Genomic DNA, 18851 nt, shown 5'->3' on the forward strand with positions numbered 1-18851 from the left:
TATGAGATTTAAACTCTCCATTTTCAAAATGTTCCTTCTATAGAACAGATATTCTGAGAGCCAAGCCTCGATTTACTTGCCCAAAATAGTGAGAACTCACAGACTACACGTGCACAATTTTGTCTTAGTAATTTAATAAATTACATCGTATTCAACAAAGCAATAAGTGATTTAACATTTATAAACATTTTATAAACACCAAGAAAAGGGTGCTATTCATTTTTATCCACGGAGTTAGAAATAGCAGATATTTTTACAGATCCCCAAAGACCTGTTACCCATGACTGCATGTAAAGGAGACTTCTAGATGAAGGAAACCTGTAACTACCAACTTCACTAGAGGATGGTTAGTCCCGCCCATCTGAGAAGTTAGTCCCGTCCATCTGAGAAGTTAACCCTGCCCATCTGAGAAGTTGCACTGGTGAACACGGTCAAAAAAAATTTTTTTTTTTTTTGAAAATGTATTTGGGTCAACAAACAATGAAATTCAAGTGTCGATCAGTAGCCAGTTAGGGACATCCCACAAAGTGCCACAGTTCATTTCCTAACCTTATAAGATTTCTGTTCTGGTATAGCATTTTAACAATAAAACGCACAGTGCCCTCTATTTTGTTTATTTTGGAGTGCTTATAGGATGGCTTAAAGACTGCTTTGAAGCAGGTTGGTCGTAATCAAATTTAACTGACAAATTGTGTCTAAGGTCCCAACAATTTTATTTGACCCACTATCCCCATGGATCAACTCCTGAAAGAATCCTAACGTATAATTTAATAACAGAGCTGACTTTTGGGAGACTAAAATCTTCTTCACGAATTGGTTTTTAGAATGAGTATGTTTGTCTCAGATCTTCATATTTGTTTAAAAACTACAGACCGAGCATTTAAATTCTCTCATAGATTATAAATCAAAGAAAATTGAAGGCAGCTATATAAACAGATCGCTGCCTGCCTCTGTTGCCCAGACACAAGGGTCTCTAAGGTGAAGCATTTAGCCTGCTCACCCCTCAGCCGCCATCTTTGAATAAACATGTCTTAAAGCACCATCAATCTAAGAAACCTGGGGTATTTTTTGCGTTCAAGAACAAAGACATTTTCAACTTTGGACTAAATGTACAACTGTAAAACCAAGCAGAAAAAGGGAATCCTAGGCTACAAGTTTATGTTAAATGTTGAACATGATTTTACCAAGCTTTTTGAAGGAGAAGGTGCCTTCAAGAACTTGGGATATTCATTTTAACTGTTTTTCCCCCTGATGTTATTACTTTGTATCATGATGCCTGAAGAAAAACTTTTCTGCCTACTACTTGGAGACATTGTAGAAGGAAATTAGTTTCATCATGATTTTTTTTTTAAGTTCCAATAATTATCAAAGGAGCCTATTTTGTTTACACAGCTACTTTAAGGGCGGGCAAATAAAGAAAGGACAAAAACAATATTAGGGCAGAAGAGTCGGCTCTCCCAGAAGCTGGTGAGCAAGATTACCATATTGGATCAAAGATAGCTAAACACTAGAATAAAAATCTTAAAGTTTTTAAAATGCCCTTATGTTTCTATGAAGACTTTTACACTGTTTCACCGGGGCCAGTATGTAAAAAAACAAGTATTGTGAAAAGGAAACTCTTAGGAGAATCAACACTTAAAAAAACAAGTGCTCAAGTTAACCAGGATCACATCTACTGAGACTATCGAAATTCTGACCTAAGGCTCTCTCCCTCACGTCTCACTCCCAAACCCTCACAGCATTGTCTGCCATAATGGATGTTTGTTGAGGGAAACAGAGTAGAAGAACAGGTTATAAATAATGCTTACTATTGAAGGGAAAACAAAAAAGCTAGTCTGTGCCAGTGCATTGGAAAACGGTTTCACAGGCCACAGCAGTTGATCTATGGGAAACAGCTAACCCCTGAAGAGTTGCCAAGGTCACAGAGACCAGGCTGATGCCAGAGAGAGAGAGAGAGAGAGAGAGAGAGAGAGAGAGAGAGAGAGAGAGAGAGAGAGAGAGAGAGAGAGAGAGAGAGAGAGAGAGAGAGAGAGAGAGATCGCCACCTGAGTATTGGTGAGGAGAGTGTGGGGAGAGGGTTATTTTTTACCTCATACATCTCACCACTGAGAATCGGGAAAAGAAAACGCAGACTGGGTTGTTTTGGCTTAGTTTTCTGCTGTTACCTGATTTCATTTCATGATCCTTCTTATGGGGTTCCTAAAAATACTAGCAGTGCCCTGCTTGTGAACGTCTGCGTTCCCTTCTAGGTGGGACCGGGCAGTACAGTTTTTAGACGAAATACGAGAACAACATTGCCGTTTCCAAATTCAGTTTCAATAACTACATTATCATGAGGGGCTCGGGAATGGCCAAGGACAACAAATGTGAACTGTTTGCCTTGAGTGGCACATTTCTGTCACCCAGCTCTGACGGCTACACGGTGGTGGGCTCTCCCCGCCATGCTGCTTCCTGTAGCGCCTCCCATGTACCCTGCGCCTTCTGCCGCTGCTTCTCACAGCACCATTTTACAAGAATGGAAAGGCACCAAGGAATTTTTCCTGAAGTGAGACTCCAGCTATAAAACAAGTGAACCAATTTCCTGAGGCCCGAATAAAGCACATTTCTTTTTCTCTGATTAGAGAAATCCAATTTTAATTTCTGTTTATAGAAGACCCGACCCTCTTTCTTAGCGTCATACTGAAACGCGGTTCTTGAATTTAGGAAATAACAATACATCACAACTAGGACACCATGTTTTCTCAAGTAGCAAGCACATTGAGTTGTTGGTAGGAAGCCCATACACAGTGTGGAAGACTCCAGATCTCACAAGTTTCCTGCTTCACCATTCAAAGAATTGAAGCCTCATTAAGGACTAAAATGGCCCATTACTACGGACAGAGAGACCTTGTCTTGGGGGTTGATGTAAACTCAGTGCAAAGTCTGGAGCCAAAAGAATGATCCATTTGCAAATTTTCCTCTTTTAAGAAAGGAAAAATATTTATTCAGTCTGGACATGATGACATTTCTTTTTCTTTCTTAGCCCTTCATGTATTGGATTCATCAGAAAGAAAGAGTTTTGTTCTAAGCATGAATCTCATTGCTATATTTTTCTTTTATTAAGTTAGCAATAACACATCAAGAAAAATTAATTTGTTCTTATAATCACTAATGATGAAACTTTTTGGACATCATAAACGCCGGCTTCAGTGCTCGCGTCATCTTGCTTTGCATGACTATCTTCCCCCTTTTCAGATGAAGAAACCAAGGCTCAGAACGGAAAACCACACACACCGAACTCCACACTTAAGACAAAGTGCAGACGGCCAACAGCATGAACCAAAGCACCCACACAGTTATTAGGAATTTGCCGAATCCTTTGGGCCTTCAGTGACCCTACCTCTAGTAATTTATCTATCCAAAAGTGGACAGACTGAGAAAATAATCTAAGCTATTTCCCGCCGATGCCACTGATTAAACCTTTGTGAGCCTTTCATGGAATGGTTGAAAGCGAATGTCTTCTTTCCCCACTGATATAAATTCTGCTTCACTGGGTTGTGGGACATTTGCTTAAGCATCACTGTGACTTTCTTCATGCTTTATACTCAGCATCCAGAATCGTCCCTGGTATATAAGTGACAAATCCTTATGTTCAATAAATACCATGAGAGACGGTAGAGCCTCACACCATACAACTATAAACAGAAGCCAAGCGTGGCATTTAAGCTTCTCTAACGTTGACCTGTATCGAAATGAGGTAAACTCTGATAAACGCAGATTCAGTTGTGCTGGGGTGGGAACACATTCCAATTATGTGGGCACTGGCAGTGACGCTCTATAAGGACGTGAGAACTCTTACGCCTGTTTAGACATTTATGTGTTCCTTGTATTTCAATCCTCATTCTGAACGAAACCTCATTATTATGCTTGGTAAGTAAGGGCAATTATGCGTCTATGTGGCTTTTCCCAATAGTAGTGTTGATTCAAATAAGGGTCACTGTCAGGTTAGTATCTTCATCCCTAAGAAGCAAGAGAAGTAGGGGGAGGGCTCATTTTAATATTGAGTAAATCAAAAATTAAGTATTGACTACCTACCTCCTGCCCCTTCCTCCCTCCCACCTCCTCCCTCCCTCCCCCTCTCCCACCTTCCTCTCTTTCATGGTGTGAGTCATAGTGCCCCCAGCGCTGGAGAGCTGGAGTAAATAAAAACAGAATGAAGGAGCGAGCTTCTTCTGAACAGCATCAGGTTTCTGGGCACCCTGCTCAGTGCCAATGCCTGACTTCTGGTGAAGGTGCCACCAGATGTGGCGAGCCTGGTATGTTAATGAATCTGCTGGCATGGTGTGGAGGACCAGGAATGACCTCCTAGCCACTCTGTTCTTTAATGTTGCCTTCTGCTCCCCGCAAACACTGCATACTTTCATCCCAACATTTCCTTTGTGCTGCGCCAGGGCTGAAATCTGTGGCCACTACTGTTCGGTCTTAAGTGCAGGATTATTGCTACTACAAAACCACGAGTAACAGAAATACTCGTGTTAACCAAATGATGGAGGTCACTTTAATAATCCTCCTATCCCCGTTACTATTTAAGTACACAGACAATTTAGCTTTCTGTACCCGGGAAAATTACTGAACTGAGACGACATCATTGAAACTTTGCATCCATGTCCTTAATGGACCTTGTTAACGAGCTATTATTACCAGAGTCCAAGCATGCTATCAGCAGAAATTGAACTCCAAACAAGCATGTAGCTGTTGCATTAAACCACGCCCTTCTGTTTTATTCTACACACTGGAGAGAAAGGCTGTAAGTTGTGTGTTGACTTGAAAAGTACTGAAAGCATTCTAGGTACCAAACATTCAGTACCTGGTTGATGAACAGACTGGGCACTAAGCACCTTCAAACAACAATGTATATATTGCATATCCCAACAGGAAAACTCAGACAAGAAAATGCTAGTACAGGAAAACCATCAACTATTCAACCAGATTAGTTGTGAAATGAATAAAAAGGTTTGGGAGCATGCACGGGTTTAAGAAGATACAACGTGCTCCTGTGAGTACCTCTGCTCTAACAGGAACTAGAGTCCTTCACATTAGGGAAAGGCCCTTGCAGAAGGAACCATTTACAAGTGCTTTATGTTTAGGTGAGATCCTGAGAGCGGGCAGGGCGGGGAGGGGGTGGCGGTGATCAGGACAGAATTAGTGTCCTTCTGAGAGTAACCTCTACAGACCATCCTCTATCTCTCTCTACTATGTGAGTCTGCATGGATAGGGTAACCATCTACAAACTACGCAAAGGTAGCCCTCACCACAACCCATCCTGATCTTCGCCTTCCAGCTCCCAGACTGTGAGAAAATATTTTTTTTATTCTCTAACTACTCTCTTGCTCTTACCCTCATCCCCTTTTGTTCCCTCTCTCCCCAATCCCCTCCTCCTTACCTCCATGTGCTCATAGCCGACCTCTACTCTACTCCTCTACTCCTCTCCTTCTATACACACTCTCTCTCTTTCTCTGACCTACTACCCTCTTAACTCCCCTCCCCATGCCCTGAATAAACTTTAATCTATACTATTCTGTCCTGTAGCTGATCCCTCAGGGGGAAGAGATGTCTCAGCATGGGCCTGCTGAGGTACCCCTTCCCCTATACCTCCACAGCTCCACAGAACACATCCCCCCTCTCCCTATCCTTTCATAAACACATCATATATTTTACTATAGCAACCCCAGACAAATAATACAACTTCTCCAACTGTTGCCTTTATCTTGCTATAAGAATCAGTCAAGATGATAATTTGGCCGTGTGTGTGTGTGTGTGTGTGTGTGTGTGTGTGTGTGTGTGTGTGTGTGTACCATAAATGCATTTATGATAGAGTTAGAGGATTAGAAGTAGTTGACATATATTCATTCTTCAACTGCCAGTCACTGACAAAAAAAATACAAAGGAGAAAGAGAAAAAAAAAACCACCACAATTATTTTAACAAGTAACTCAGAAGTGCACTTTGAGGTGGGGGTTACCTCATTAGCAATAAGTGCAGACAGGCAGACATTCCACCACACAAAACCTCTTTCATCAGCATCAGAAAGAGAATGCTTCCTGCATGTGTCCCTTCTCGGGCCCAGGCCTCTAACACACTTCTTGTTATATGCAATTAGCTCCGTGCCAAGACTTAGTACATTTCATAATAAATCCCTTGACCGCATTAACTGTAGGCTTGGCAAACTTGGAAAGGCTCTATTCAAGCAAGCAGAAAACAAGCCACGAACGTATCCCACAGCAAAATGCACTTGCTAGATGCCAATACACAACACATTTCAACAGTTTGCCTCGCCCTCCTCCATGCGTCCCTCCCCGCTCCCCGTGAGGTGGAGAAGGAGACAGAAAAATACAACCTGGCGTGTGAGTGTGTGTGATTAAGGAGCGCACAAGAACAAACAAAGCAAGACCCTTGGCTTACTTCTCCCCCCTAGGCTTCATCTTGCTACTAGCTCATTCTCTGGCTCTAACCCTCCAGACACCATTCCCTTACCCCCACCTACAACCTAAAGTCACTTCACAGAGGAGAGGCCGCAGCGTTTACCCTCATTTAAACAGTAACCATCTGTTGCTGGCAGGAGGACTACGGCTCCTTCTCAGGTTTCCAGCTTTGGAACAGGAAGGCTGTGCTGCATTATGGTGACTGTGTGGGAAACCATCTCGGCACAGAATTAATGAGCGCTTCCTCTTTTCATGCCACAGCAAAGAATCAAACCTTCTCGTTGTTTCAGTGACCACGGTTAGTGAAAATAATCAGAACAATAGCCCTGGGGGGGGTAGGGGGCGTGGCTTGATGTCGCCCAAAACTCAGTTTCAATCTCCCTTTATTTGTCTACTTCTTTATCTGGGAGACACTTTGAGAAAGTGCAAGATCGTTAATTTTGGAGATCTTAGATTATGATATACTGACCTAGATAGAGGATATTTTTAATGGCAAGTAAATTAAAATAAATTTAAGAGGGATGAGGAACATATATTTATTAAAATCCTACTAAGTTTCTTTTGCATAATACATTTTCAACTGTGCTATATCCAGTGAAGATGCCTTACGCTTTTTCCTTCAGAAGATCCCGTTCAGGAGACTTCTGGTACTGGCATACCTGAAAGATTAATATTATACAACTTCTCCAAAGATCTATATTAGAAAAGGAAAAGAAAAGGCCTCCTAAAAGCTAAATTCTGTACTCTGAAGAGCTATTCCTCGAAAAAAAAAAAAGAAGAAGAAGAAGAGGAGGAGGAGGAGGAGGAGGAGGAGGAGGAGGAGGAGGAGGAGGAGGAGGAGGAAAGCAAAAAAAAAAAAATCTAAAGAGGTTTAGGGGCAGGAGTACAGTTCAGTGAGTGAAGACACAGTAAGGACCCAACACCTAACTTTGATCCCCGAAAACCAGAAAGGAGGAAGGAGAGAACTAACTCTACAATTATCCCCTGGCTTCCACACGAACACTGCGGCATCCATGCTAGCAGACATGGTCACGTGTGCTCAGGCTCTCAAGCAAATGAAAAAAAAAATATATTAAAACTACTCCTATTTCAGGTTGTACAGGTACAACGTTTTAAAGGCTTTAATACTAACAAAACATCCTGTATTTTCGGTTTAAGAAGCAATTGTTCCCTCGGAATACGGTTTCCTTTTAATAGGGCAGACCATTATTGCTTGTCAAGATAAAAATCCAGTAAGATAATTTAGTCCCATGTAAATAGACTTACAAGAAAATATTTGGAGTCAGGACAATCCTAGGACATTTTGGTCACTGGGCTCCATGATTTATGGGTACAAGCAAATATTTACAGATCGCCTTCCTCCTCTCCCCTCCCACCTCTTGCCAGCTTCAGGCTCTCGCCATGCCACATCTCTGAGCTCCAGTCTCCTCTCTGTAACACGATTAGTAACAGCGAGAACATAGGGCAAACAGTATCTGACACACAGAAGGGCTTAGAAGAGCAAGAACTCTTGCTCTTGTCCTGAACAGCCATGGAGTGCTGTGGCCTCATTTGTGTCTGTTCACTGTACAACAGTTTCCCTTACTTTCCTCTTGCCTCTCGTCTGACTTTTTTAGGTGGGATATTTCATTCTACCTTTGAATCATGGCATATTCATTTATTTTTTTTAAATACTCTCCATCAATCCCTTAACTGAAGTTTCTCCAGCCATCAGGTGAATTTAGCTCACAATTGGGTGGACTCCTCAAAAACAGCCCCAACATGCACCAGACTCTCGCCTGCTAAACGCTGCTTTCTCAGGCCTTATACTGGGCGTTTGGCTTGAATACTGCATCCTGCTTTTCCCAGAGAATAATGGGCCCAGATCTGTTCTGTAGCTGCCTTGCCTCCCAGATGGGTAAATAGGATCCTAGTCTCTGTTTTGCCTTCAAAGATGGCTTGATCATAAACTAGATTGTCCTTGAGGATTTATCATTAAAATGGGCTAAATACGTAAGTTGATAGCAGCAGACTAATTTTTCATGCAAAATGTGGGGTTTATTTTTCTACTTCTAGGGTGTATGCGGGGGTTGCCGTTTCAAATACTACCTCTATAATTGTTTTTCTTTCTTCAGAGTCGAACAACACAAATATTAGTCATTCATCCCTCTTTTTAGTTTGTGACTTATTATCTGTCTGTAATTTGTGTTGTGCGCAGGTCCCTGTTTCCTTGATGCCGCTTAGTTTGAATCTATTCCTCCTGTGTCCACCATAAATCTTCATTGACAAAATGATTTCATATTTTTCTTTCATTAATTTACTGAGGTCTGGATATGATTTTTTTTCACCCTTTCCATTTTTCCCCTCTGAATCCTCATTTAAATATTAAGTTTCTGATTAAAGAGGGCTTTTCCCATCCTTAAGTGTTTGAGTATATTTAATTTTGTTTAGAGTGTAAACACTGGTTTTTTTTTCCTACTTTCTGACTGCTTTTCAAGGTTGCATATTATTTTCATTAATTTGTATAAAACATCACAACTGCATTATAATGACTAGCTCTATAAGGTGCTACACTTGCTGTTCAGTTTGTGATGTTGGGAGTTCGACCAAATGTATAGTTTAAAGGCCCACATTTCTGTCCATCTAGGGACAGAAGCGGTGTTCAGGTCTACCGCTTAGCTGCAAGAAAACTTGTGGCTGTCCTTAGTTTTACAGAATCTTAAAATTAGCTCCACCCTTTTCTCCTTCGCCATCTGTCAGTCAGGTCTCTGATACTCTCACAAATATCTGCTAATTCACTTAGCAGAGGGGAAAGTCTGGGGTTTACAGTTGAGAGGTTTTACCCCTGTGGCCTGGAGACTCGATTGCTTTTGGATGGGGAAATTCATTTGTGAACTATGTAGAGAACAAGCATTCCACACCTCCTGGCACTCAAAAGCAGAAAGTAGAGAGAAGGAGAAACTAGGGTTCCACAGTTCCCTTTTTAGGACAGTACCCAAGACCTAAGACCTCCCACTAGGCCCTGCTTCTCCACATACCCCCAATCTGGGCAGGAAGCCTTTAACCCATGGGCTGTTAGAGAACATTCTGGATTAACACCATGCAAGTGCCAAGAATTCTCTTTGCCTTCCTTCTCTCTCTCTCTCTCTGTGTCCCCTCATGGGAAGTCTATATCTCGAAGGCTAGTAGAGAAAACTGTTGATCTGGTTTAACCACACCTTGGAATCTTTCCTCCTAGTCCGATCTCTGTCTCCCCAGTTTCCTTCCCAGGGTTTTCTGAGTTTGGCACCCATAACCTGTGCTGGGATTGCTACATTGCTTCCTTATGTTCTTGCCTGTCTCTCCTCCCCACCCTTTCTCCTGTCTGTGTTCTTCAGCTATAACACTCTTGTCAGGATGGGAGGGGACAAAGGGGTCAAGGGTATTGTAATAATGGTATTCTGGTCCTCTCGTGATGGTAAGAGAGGTTTTTATACTAAATTTTATTCAATGTGATTTTCTATTATACCATTTTCGGTACAAATGCGGCAACAAGCATTATCTATGTGGAAAATACGCACTTAATTTTTAAAAAATAATATTCAAGACTTTGTGTCCTCAATAATGGAGCTGTACAATATGGCACCAAGTTGTTACCTCCACCAGCTGTGGTTCAAATCCTCAGCTGACTGACACTGGTAAATCAATGAAATAGACAACCCTGTTCAAATGTCCTGTAAGCTTCATTTGTTAACTTTTACCTTCTAATTCAATTAATTTTAACTTTATTTTAAAAATTTTAAACTAGGCTTTGAAGCACATAAAACATAGAAATTTTTGTATATCTTAGAATATTTAAATATCTCTCCCAGTTGCGGTGACCTTTTTTTCAATTCTATAGAAATGTTTTTTTCACCTTTGACAGACAGGTCAGTAATTGTTTTTTCTTTTTTCTTTTAACCACTTGAGGACGTACATTTTGGGCACTGAATTTGTGAGCATCCTGTAACAGTGACTTTTCTTTATTTAGTGTAGCAATCTTTGTCTTTGAAATGAATGCCCACTGCATTAATGTCTATCGCGATTGTAGGTATAATTACAGCCATTTACAGTGCCTTGATTGGTGCTCTTTTCCCTAACCTTTACTTAGGTTCCTCTGTCATTGTTTCCTTATAACCATTCAGGCTGAGAGCATTTCCAGAGTTGTGTCACAAAAGCTCACTCAGTACAAAATTCTCTGACTTTTTTCCTGGACTGCTCATTTTTTTACATTTGGCCTCTAAGTATTTCCCTTGGTATCTTTTCAGCTCAGTAATACATTTAAAATTATACTTAGTATTAATTTGACCTTTTACTTTATATGCTTTCAATCCCAGGAAACATTTTTACAACTCATTCTACATAAGGTCAGAAATCTAAACTCTAAACTACATACATATATATATATATATATATATATATATATATATATATATATATATATAGAGAGAGAGAGAGAGAGAGAGAGAGAGGAGAGAGAAAACAATTCCTCCAAATGCTATGAAACAGTCAGGCTCTTTCCCAAGTTATAAATGTTATCTCTATTTAAAAACAAACATACACCACCTTCCCTCACTATGATCCTTAAAGCAATTCAGACTAGAAGTGTATTCAATTTCTCCAATCCCCAACACTAGTACTTAAGAGTTGTTGGCAATGAAGAACTAGTTCAATGCTTTTGAACATCAATAATTATGACTTTCAAAATAAAATATTATCTTCAATTTGATGGTTCTATTGAGTTCGTTTAGAGACCAAATGGAAAAAGCCACAACAGCTAGATGTCATCTCAGTTCCCAGCTGGGGCCACTCAAGCATGCTCAGTGAGGTACAGGCTGCTGACTCTGCTCACCTGTACCAGGTCCTCTTAGATGACAGTTGGTCTGCTGTCTGGTGGCTCCTCTGTTAAAGCTGACCTCAAATGGATGGACATGACTGCTCCACCTGGATGTTCAGCTGGTATCAGGCTACCCTGGCCTTGTTCTCTCATGGCAGTGACAGCATTTCAGAAGGAAACAGAAGCAGTGGACTCTTTAGGGGCCTAGAAACAGGCACACCATCACTTCCACCAGCCTACTGGCTAAAAGTAAATCACAAATCCAACGTGCATTCAGCACCCTAATAGAGACACAAGGACCACTGCAAAAAGTCGAGATCAAAGGCCAGAAAGTTTTATCAATGGGCTAATACCCATGTATGAAACTTACATTTGCAGTATTGTAGCACACGATATCATTTTATACTTGAAAATTCTGTACACCCAAGTAAGATGAGATACAATTTCTCCAACTGAAGGAGATGCTACAACTAAATAGTTTGGAGTCAAGTCTTAACCAAGCTAAAAACACTTAGTGGTTAGCCTTGAGCTCTGCCCAAGGGTAACTTAGTCCAGCAAGGTCTTCATTGCAAATGCATCCAATGTGTTTACATTGTCTTTAGCCATACAACAGTGAGCACAGATATGTATTCCTTAGGCTACAATGTGAGTGAAATTAGTCTCTACTTTAAAACAACCCCAGCTAATTCCTATTATCTTCCCCTAACTGCCGCATTACAGCAGTGTGGTGAATTAAAAGTTTGCAAGTTTAAATTTCCAACCACTAAAATTGAGAGGCAATCAAAACTTTGTTACAATCTTGACAATGAGACAAAAATATTTTATACAGAAAAAAAAATCAATGTAAGCATATATCCTATATTCTGCACTTTACATTTTTCTGTATTTTATGTATACTGATGACACCTAACCAAGGATTTTACATCTACCTTCCGTCTAATTTTCCAGCTATATAATATGGCTATGAAATATAAAAAGATCACCTTCAATATAAGAAATGTCTACCCACAATGCGACTATATAATTATATTACATCTCATAACGACATATATTAAATAATATATTCATTAATACATGTGTTATTGAGATATATTACCTTTGGATAAAAATGAATGCATTAATAAATTTTTAAATTATTCATTAGTAATTTTGCATGGGTGATCTTAAATTCTTTGCGAAAAGGGGAACAATGTAAGCAACAGATAAATGAGAATTGTGCCAATGAGTAAGAGGTCCTTGGGTAATGAGTTATAGAAGGAGCAATGATCGACAGCAGAGACAGAAACTAAGAAATGAAATCACCTGGAGCATCGGTGTGGTGGGGGCAAAACACTGCTGCATCGTGTTTTAATAGACTCCCTGGGGATGCAGACAAAGTCAGAGGCCGGAAAGAAAATTCACACATACATACATACACACACACACACACACACACACACACACGCACGCACGCACGCACGCACGCACGCACGCACGCACGCACGCACGCACGCACACACACGCATGCACACATACACACGCACGCACGCACGCGCACACACACACACATACACACATGCACACACACATGCATGCACGCACAAATATGGCGTGTGATCTCACAGCCTACAGCTTCCCTCTTCCAAAAAAAAAAAAGCTGCCTTCGATGCATAATCACTTTTTAAAACAAGGAGCTGTGGTTTGAAGTCAGGCCAAGGACCTTCCCTCCCCCAGGCATCTTTCGGTGACTCTGTAGTATTTCACAAAGAAAGGGAAGAGTAAGAAAACAGCAGCACACTGCATATTGAGGACATCCTAAAATACAAGGTTACCTACAGACCGTGGAGAGGCAGCCCCACTCTATTCATAAGTCTGCCCAGAGAAAGTTCTGATCTTAGCTGTAAGTTTCTCTGAAAGTACACTATGCGTTTGCACTGGCCACCAAAAATGCACAGAAAATAATATTGGCAATCCTAATTTAATACTTATCACCATGATATCTAGTGAATGTTCTTTAGAAAACCAATTATTTTTACCTTTGTCTCATGCCCATAGAGGAGATCTAATGAATCTCATGTGAAAGTTTATACATAGTTGTGCTACCTTGGTTTTCTGTTGTCGTGATACAAATGATGACTCAAAACTACTACTAGGGAGGTAAATGTTCATTTTAGCTTATAGGTTTTCATCCATCATCAGGAAAAGCCCAACAGAAACTCTAGCTCCAGAGAACTAAGGCAGAAAGCACCAAAGGAGCGCTGCTCACTGACTCTGGTTCTCTGATCACATAGCATTGTATATAGCCCAGGACCATTGTGTAGGGTTGGAACCACCCACGGTGGGCTAGGTCCTCCTGGACCAATCATTAATCAAGACAATTCCTCATAGACATGGCCGTAGGGTAATCAGATGTGGACAATTCCCCAATTAATCTCCCTCAAATGACTTCAAGCTGTATCAAGTTGATAGTTATAGCTAAGACAACAATGTAGCTTTTTAAAATGTCCTGAGTCTGCAGTACAAAACAAGCTCCCACCTCTACCGTACCTATTCTAGACCGAGTGTCCTGGACTAGGTATACAAAATCCTGACAACATTCTCAGTTCCCTAATCTATAAAATCAGGACTATTACATAGCTCCCCTGTAGAGCTGACAAAACAGTATGTTGAGTGTTTAGTACAGCACCTGACAAGAGGGCAGATAAAAGCAACAATAGTGACGAGCATGGAAAGAACCAGCAGGGCAATTTGCCAGCTAAGTATTCACACTGTCTTCACTCCTATTGCCAATTCTCTGATGAAGAAGGTAACTTTTTGTTTAAGGACAAGGCAGGCATATATCTGTTTCCATATGGAAACCTAAAATATATTTGCTGAAAGAACAGTTAGTACATCCTAAAGTTAAAAGGAGATACAGAATACTACCATGTTTCCATACACATGCTATTTAAAATATCTTCCTCTATGGAAAAAGGAGACAAAGCCATTTTGAAATTTAACTGATGGAAAAAATATTATTTCTCCAACTCATCCTTATGGAGAATATAGTGGAAGACAGCGAGGCCGGGGCCTGTTTTCAGACTGGTATCCAAACTTGAACATCCATTAAATCCACTACACAGCTTCTTGGCAATGGAACTTGGAGCCTAGCCACAGTCTAGAGAAGGAAATATACTTTTCAAAGCCTCACAAATTCACTCAGATGAACAGCCAGGCTTAAGCTGCTGACTTATCCTTTAGAGTAAGACATCTATTTTCTTCCCACTTACTTAAACCACATCATATATCAGCCCGTTTTACAGAGATTGCCTTTAGAGTTGAACTCTCCTGAAGCCAGAATTCAAGGTATCAACCATAGTCACATTTCACTCCTGAAGCAAGAGTCAAAAATTTGCCAAAAATTTTTCTTAATTGGTGATTGAGGTAAGAGAGTCCAACCCATCGTAGCTGGGGTCACCCCTAGGCTGGTGGGCCAAAGTGTGTGAGCAAAGCAAACTAAACACAGAGTAAGAGCAAGCCAGTCACTGGCATTCGTCCAGGACCACTGACTGCATTTGTCCTTGACTTAGTGTCCACCCTGAATTCTCGGAGTGAGGTACCACAAACTGGAAGATGAACTAATCCCTTTTCTCCCCTTCACATTGATTTTAGTCATGATATTTGATAAGCAGTAGAGACTCTAACTGGGACCATCCTGACAGCAAGAGTACCTACAACACCATCACACTTTATATTTAAAATGACCTTTTCGCCATTTAATACAGCCTTGCCCATGTGTGCAAAGACTTAGAAATATACTTACAGCTAGGTATGGCTGGGCAACCCAAAAGGTTGGCCTAAGTCTGTAATAATGGGAAAATTTGATTCCAGATCATCTGACCCATCATCAGATGAACATAATCACTGAGTAACAGAGAGGGAATCAGTATTATTCATTTACTTTTAAGACGATTTGCATGCACCCAGTGTTTTCCATAGTGCTTTCCATTGAGAACTTTTATATTTAAGGCACCTTTTAAATGCGCTACTCTACAGAAGTGTGGGACACTGGCAAATGGCATAGGAATGGTTCACACAGTTCACATGCCAACTCTTACTTCCTTATACTTTAGCGGAATCTCCTAACTTCCCTGTACCATGGGCTCTACATCTGCAAAACAAGCTAGGAGCAGCAACCACTCCCCTAGAGTGTTAGGAATAGTGAGTGACGTGATAGACTCAGAAACAAATTATGCAACTATTAACTGTAATTACCACCAAGATATTAACCAGGGCTTTTAAAATCCAGAAGAAATTACAAGGAAACTTGGATTAGACCTGAAGATATAATGTGAAAGTTCTATGCTTTTAAGGAAATATAAAAATATAGAACTGACAGCCAAAAAGTTGGTCGTTTTAGTTCCATAAGGGCGTCATGCAAAGTGGTAACAGGCTCAAAGCTGTAAAAGATAAACTGAGAACCGCGTGGCGGGAAACTCACACCATGAGGACGTATCTGAATCTAAGAGCAAATGTTTAGAAGGTATACCAGAAGTAAAAACAAAACCAGCAAAGTCAGTCAAACAAAATGTGTGAAGTCCATTTTCTGAGTATCCTTGTAAAGTCAATAAGGCCATTGGAACCATTAACCCTAAAAGGGCGATGGAATAAGTTTGCTTGAAAGAAGAAGAATTGTGTAACTTAGTTTGTACTAACCTGAAAAAAATGTTCTCATAGGGAAGTCGTCAATAGAAGGAAAGGTTATCACTGAGAGTGTCAATGTTTGAGGTGCAGGCTAAGTGTGCAAGCCAACATTACAAGGGGAAGAAAAGAGCTCCCTGCTCCTTACAGGACAAGTCCACCTCCCCTGTGTCATGCTGATTTACGCCAGTCTCGCTTATCTTGTGTACTTTTGGTGATAATTAGAGGGACAATCACACATTCTGGTCATTGTGTAAATTATATCTAGTTCTCTTGATTTCAGAAGACCATAAAGTCAATGTCAAAGGGTAATAATGCCACCTACCAAGTGTCCCGAACTCTTTAATAATTACCACAGCCTTACCTTTCTCAGCAAGGCATTGAATGGGCTTCACTTCCTGTCACACGGAACGAGGACCTTGAACTCCAACCTGTCAACGGAGGATTAAAAAATTGAGTTTCTATTTGTTTTAATCTGTTGACTTGAAGAGTCATTTACCAATTCGTCTGCAGCACGCACAGAAAAACAGACGCACACCATATACCTGGCCCTCTGCACCTCTTCTGTATAAGAAAGAATACTTTATTAACACAACACAACATAGCAGACACCGCAGCACATCTCCTTCTGAGAAGCAAGACCAAGTCTAAGTGGACTTGCAATTTGTTTATTGATTTAAATAGGAGGTATAATGTAAAAGAAAACAGTAGATCTGTGAGTAGATGTATAAACTATGCCTCTCCACAATATTTTCTAACCAAGTTTTCTTATGAAAAATAATATAAATGTCTATATATACATATATGCATGTATGACTGTGTATTTATGTATGTATATATATATGTATATCTATCTTATACTTTTAAAGCCATTCTGAGTATTCACATCAAATTAATACCTTTTCTAATAAAACATATTAAGAACACTTAGATCTTCATTGGATAAGAACTATGTGTCTCTAGTATCTACATAATCTGTGTTTTTCTACATTTTAAATTTTTAAACAAGAATACTTGCTGAATAAAGAAGTCTGGGTGCAGGGCAACTGTGTCATCAACATAAGGTTTTAAAAGAATTTTACAACATTTTTCACCCCATTGCCAACCAATCAAATTGTCAAGGGATTATCTGGATTAAACTGCCAAAGGACACAACTCCCACATTATTGAAATAAACTCCCATAATTCCGAAACAAACTACAGTCCACTTCATAGTTCAACATTAATCCAAAGATATTGTCAGATACGAATGTCTTTAAATGAAATCAGCAAAGACTTTGATTCACAACACAAAGAATTCCAATAGCTTGAAAAACAAACCTTCTAGATTTTTATGCTTATATGAAATTAGATGCTTTACTTTTTCTGGTGCTCCTTTGTAAAGCAAATTACAATCATACATGTGTGTGAAAAGACACACATCCCCACCTCTACCTCCACCACCTAGGAGATACCTTAATAAACAGCACAGCGATCGTAAGCTACATCACTCCACAAGAGAATCAAACTGAGATGCTCCCCTGTGCGGCAGTTCTGCCTGGTGCTAACGTGAGACTGTGTTTCAGTTAGGGCATCGACTTGCTGCAGAGAAACTAATTAATAAGAAATAATTTAAAACTTAAGAAGCAATGCATCAACAACTATCCTATCCCAGCCTAGATGACTTATAGACCCTCCTCTATGATTTAATGCCCTCATCCTTAAATAATAAGATGTCTTGAAATGGACCTGTCACCCAGTGAGACCATGATGTTACAGGCAGTATAATTAATGCAGTACGCTAAATAATTGTAAAGTATAATTTATAAAAAAATATTTCCTTACAGAAGATACAAATACTGAACAAGTCCACTCTACATGAAAAATGTTGAATCTGAACAGCATATGCAGCTGTGTAGATGGGGAAGCAGAAACCTGCACACTGAGTTAGCCGCACCTTTCAAAAAGCAGAATATGGGGCCAAAGAGGTGGGTCAGTGTGGACAGCGCTTACCACCAAGACTGACAATCAGAGTTTGGACCCTGGACCCCACATGCAGTAAGAGAGAGCTGACTCCCAGAACTTGGCTCGGACTTCCACATGCACATGTTAGCACATACACGCACATTCACATGTGCGCGCACACACACACACACACACACACACACACACACACACACACACATGCATGCGGGTCTATATAGATATAGATGTATAAATATTTTAAAATCAAGGTAATGGTTTTTATTTGCTTTCTTTTCAAAACCTGTTCTCCAACAAGGGGATCATGCATGACTCTCAAAGAACACAAATTGGGGTATTTAGTACCCAATCATGGAGCCATCACAAATATGACATATGTAACAGTGGGGATTTTGTACCCACTTCTCAGGGAAACAAAAAAATACACCCTTCTCCAAATCAAAGGCAGTGAGAAATGGCTCAAAGCAAGGAAAAGCTCTCCTCCCTCCAGACATCCTCGCATTACTAAACTTACTACAGAATAGAAGCTTTATAAACCAGCAAAAGCCTGAGCTCATGGGAGCTCACTGAGTCTGAAACAGCAACCAATGAACAAGCTTGGGCTGGATGTAGGCTCCCTACGCATATGTAGCAGATCTAAAGCTTAGTCATCTTCATGGGGGTCCCCTAACAGTTGGAGTGGTGACTGTCCCTGACTCTGTTGCCTGCCTTTGGATCCCTGTCCCCTAGCTGGGCTGCCCTATCTGGCCTCAGTGGGAGAGCATGCACTTGGTCCTGCTGCAACTTGATGTGCCAGGGTGGGTTGGTACCCATAGGGGTCCACCCCTTCTCTGAGGAGAAAAGGAGAGGGGGTGACCAGGGGGTATGAGGGTGAGACTGGGGAAACGGGCCATAATTGAGATGTAAAGCAAATGGATGAGTGAATGAATAAATGAA

Source organism: Rattus rattus, chromosome 3 (genome assembly GCF_011064425.1).
Source record: "Rattus rattus isolate New Zealand chromosome 3, Rrattus_CSIRO_v1, whole genome shotgun sequence".
Classification (NCBI taxonomy): domain Eukaryota; kingdom Metazoa; phylum Chordata; class Mammalia; order Rodentia; family Muridae; genus Rattus; species Rattus rattus.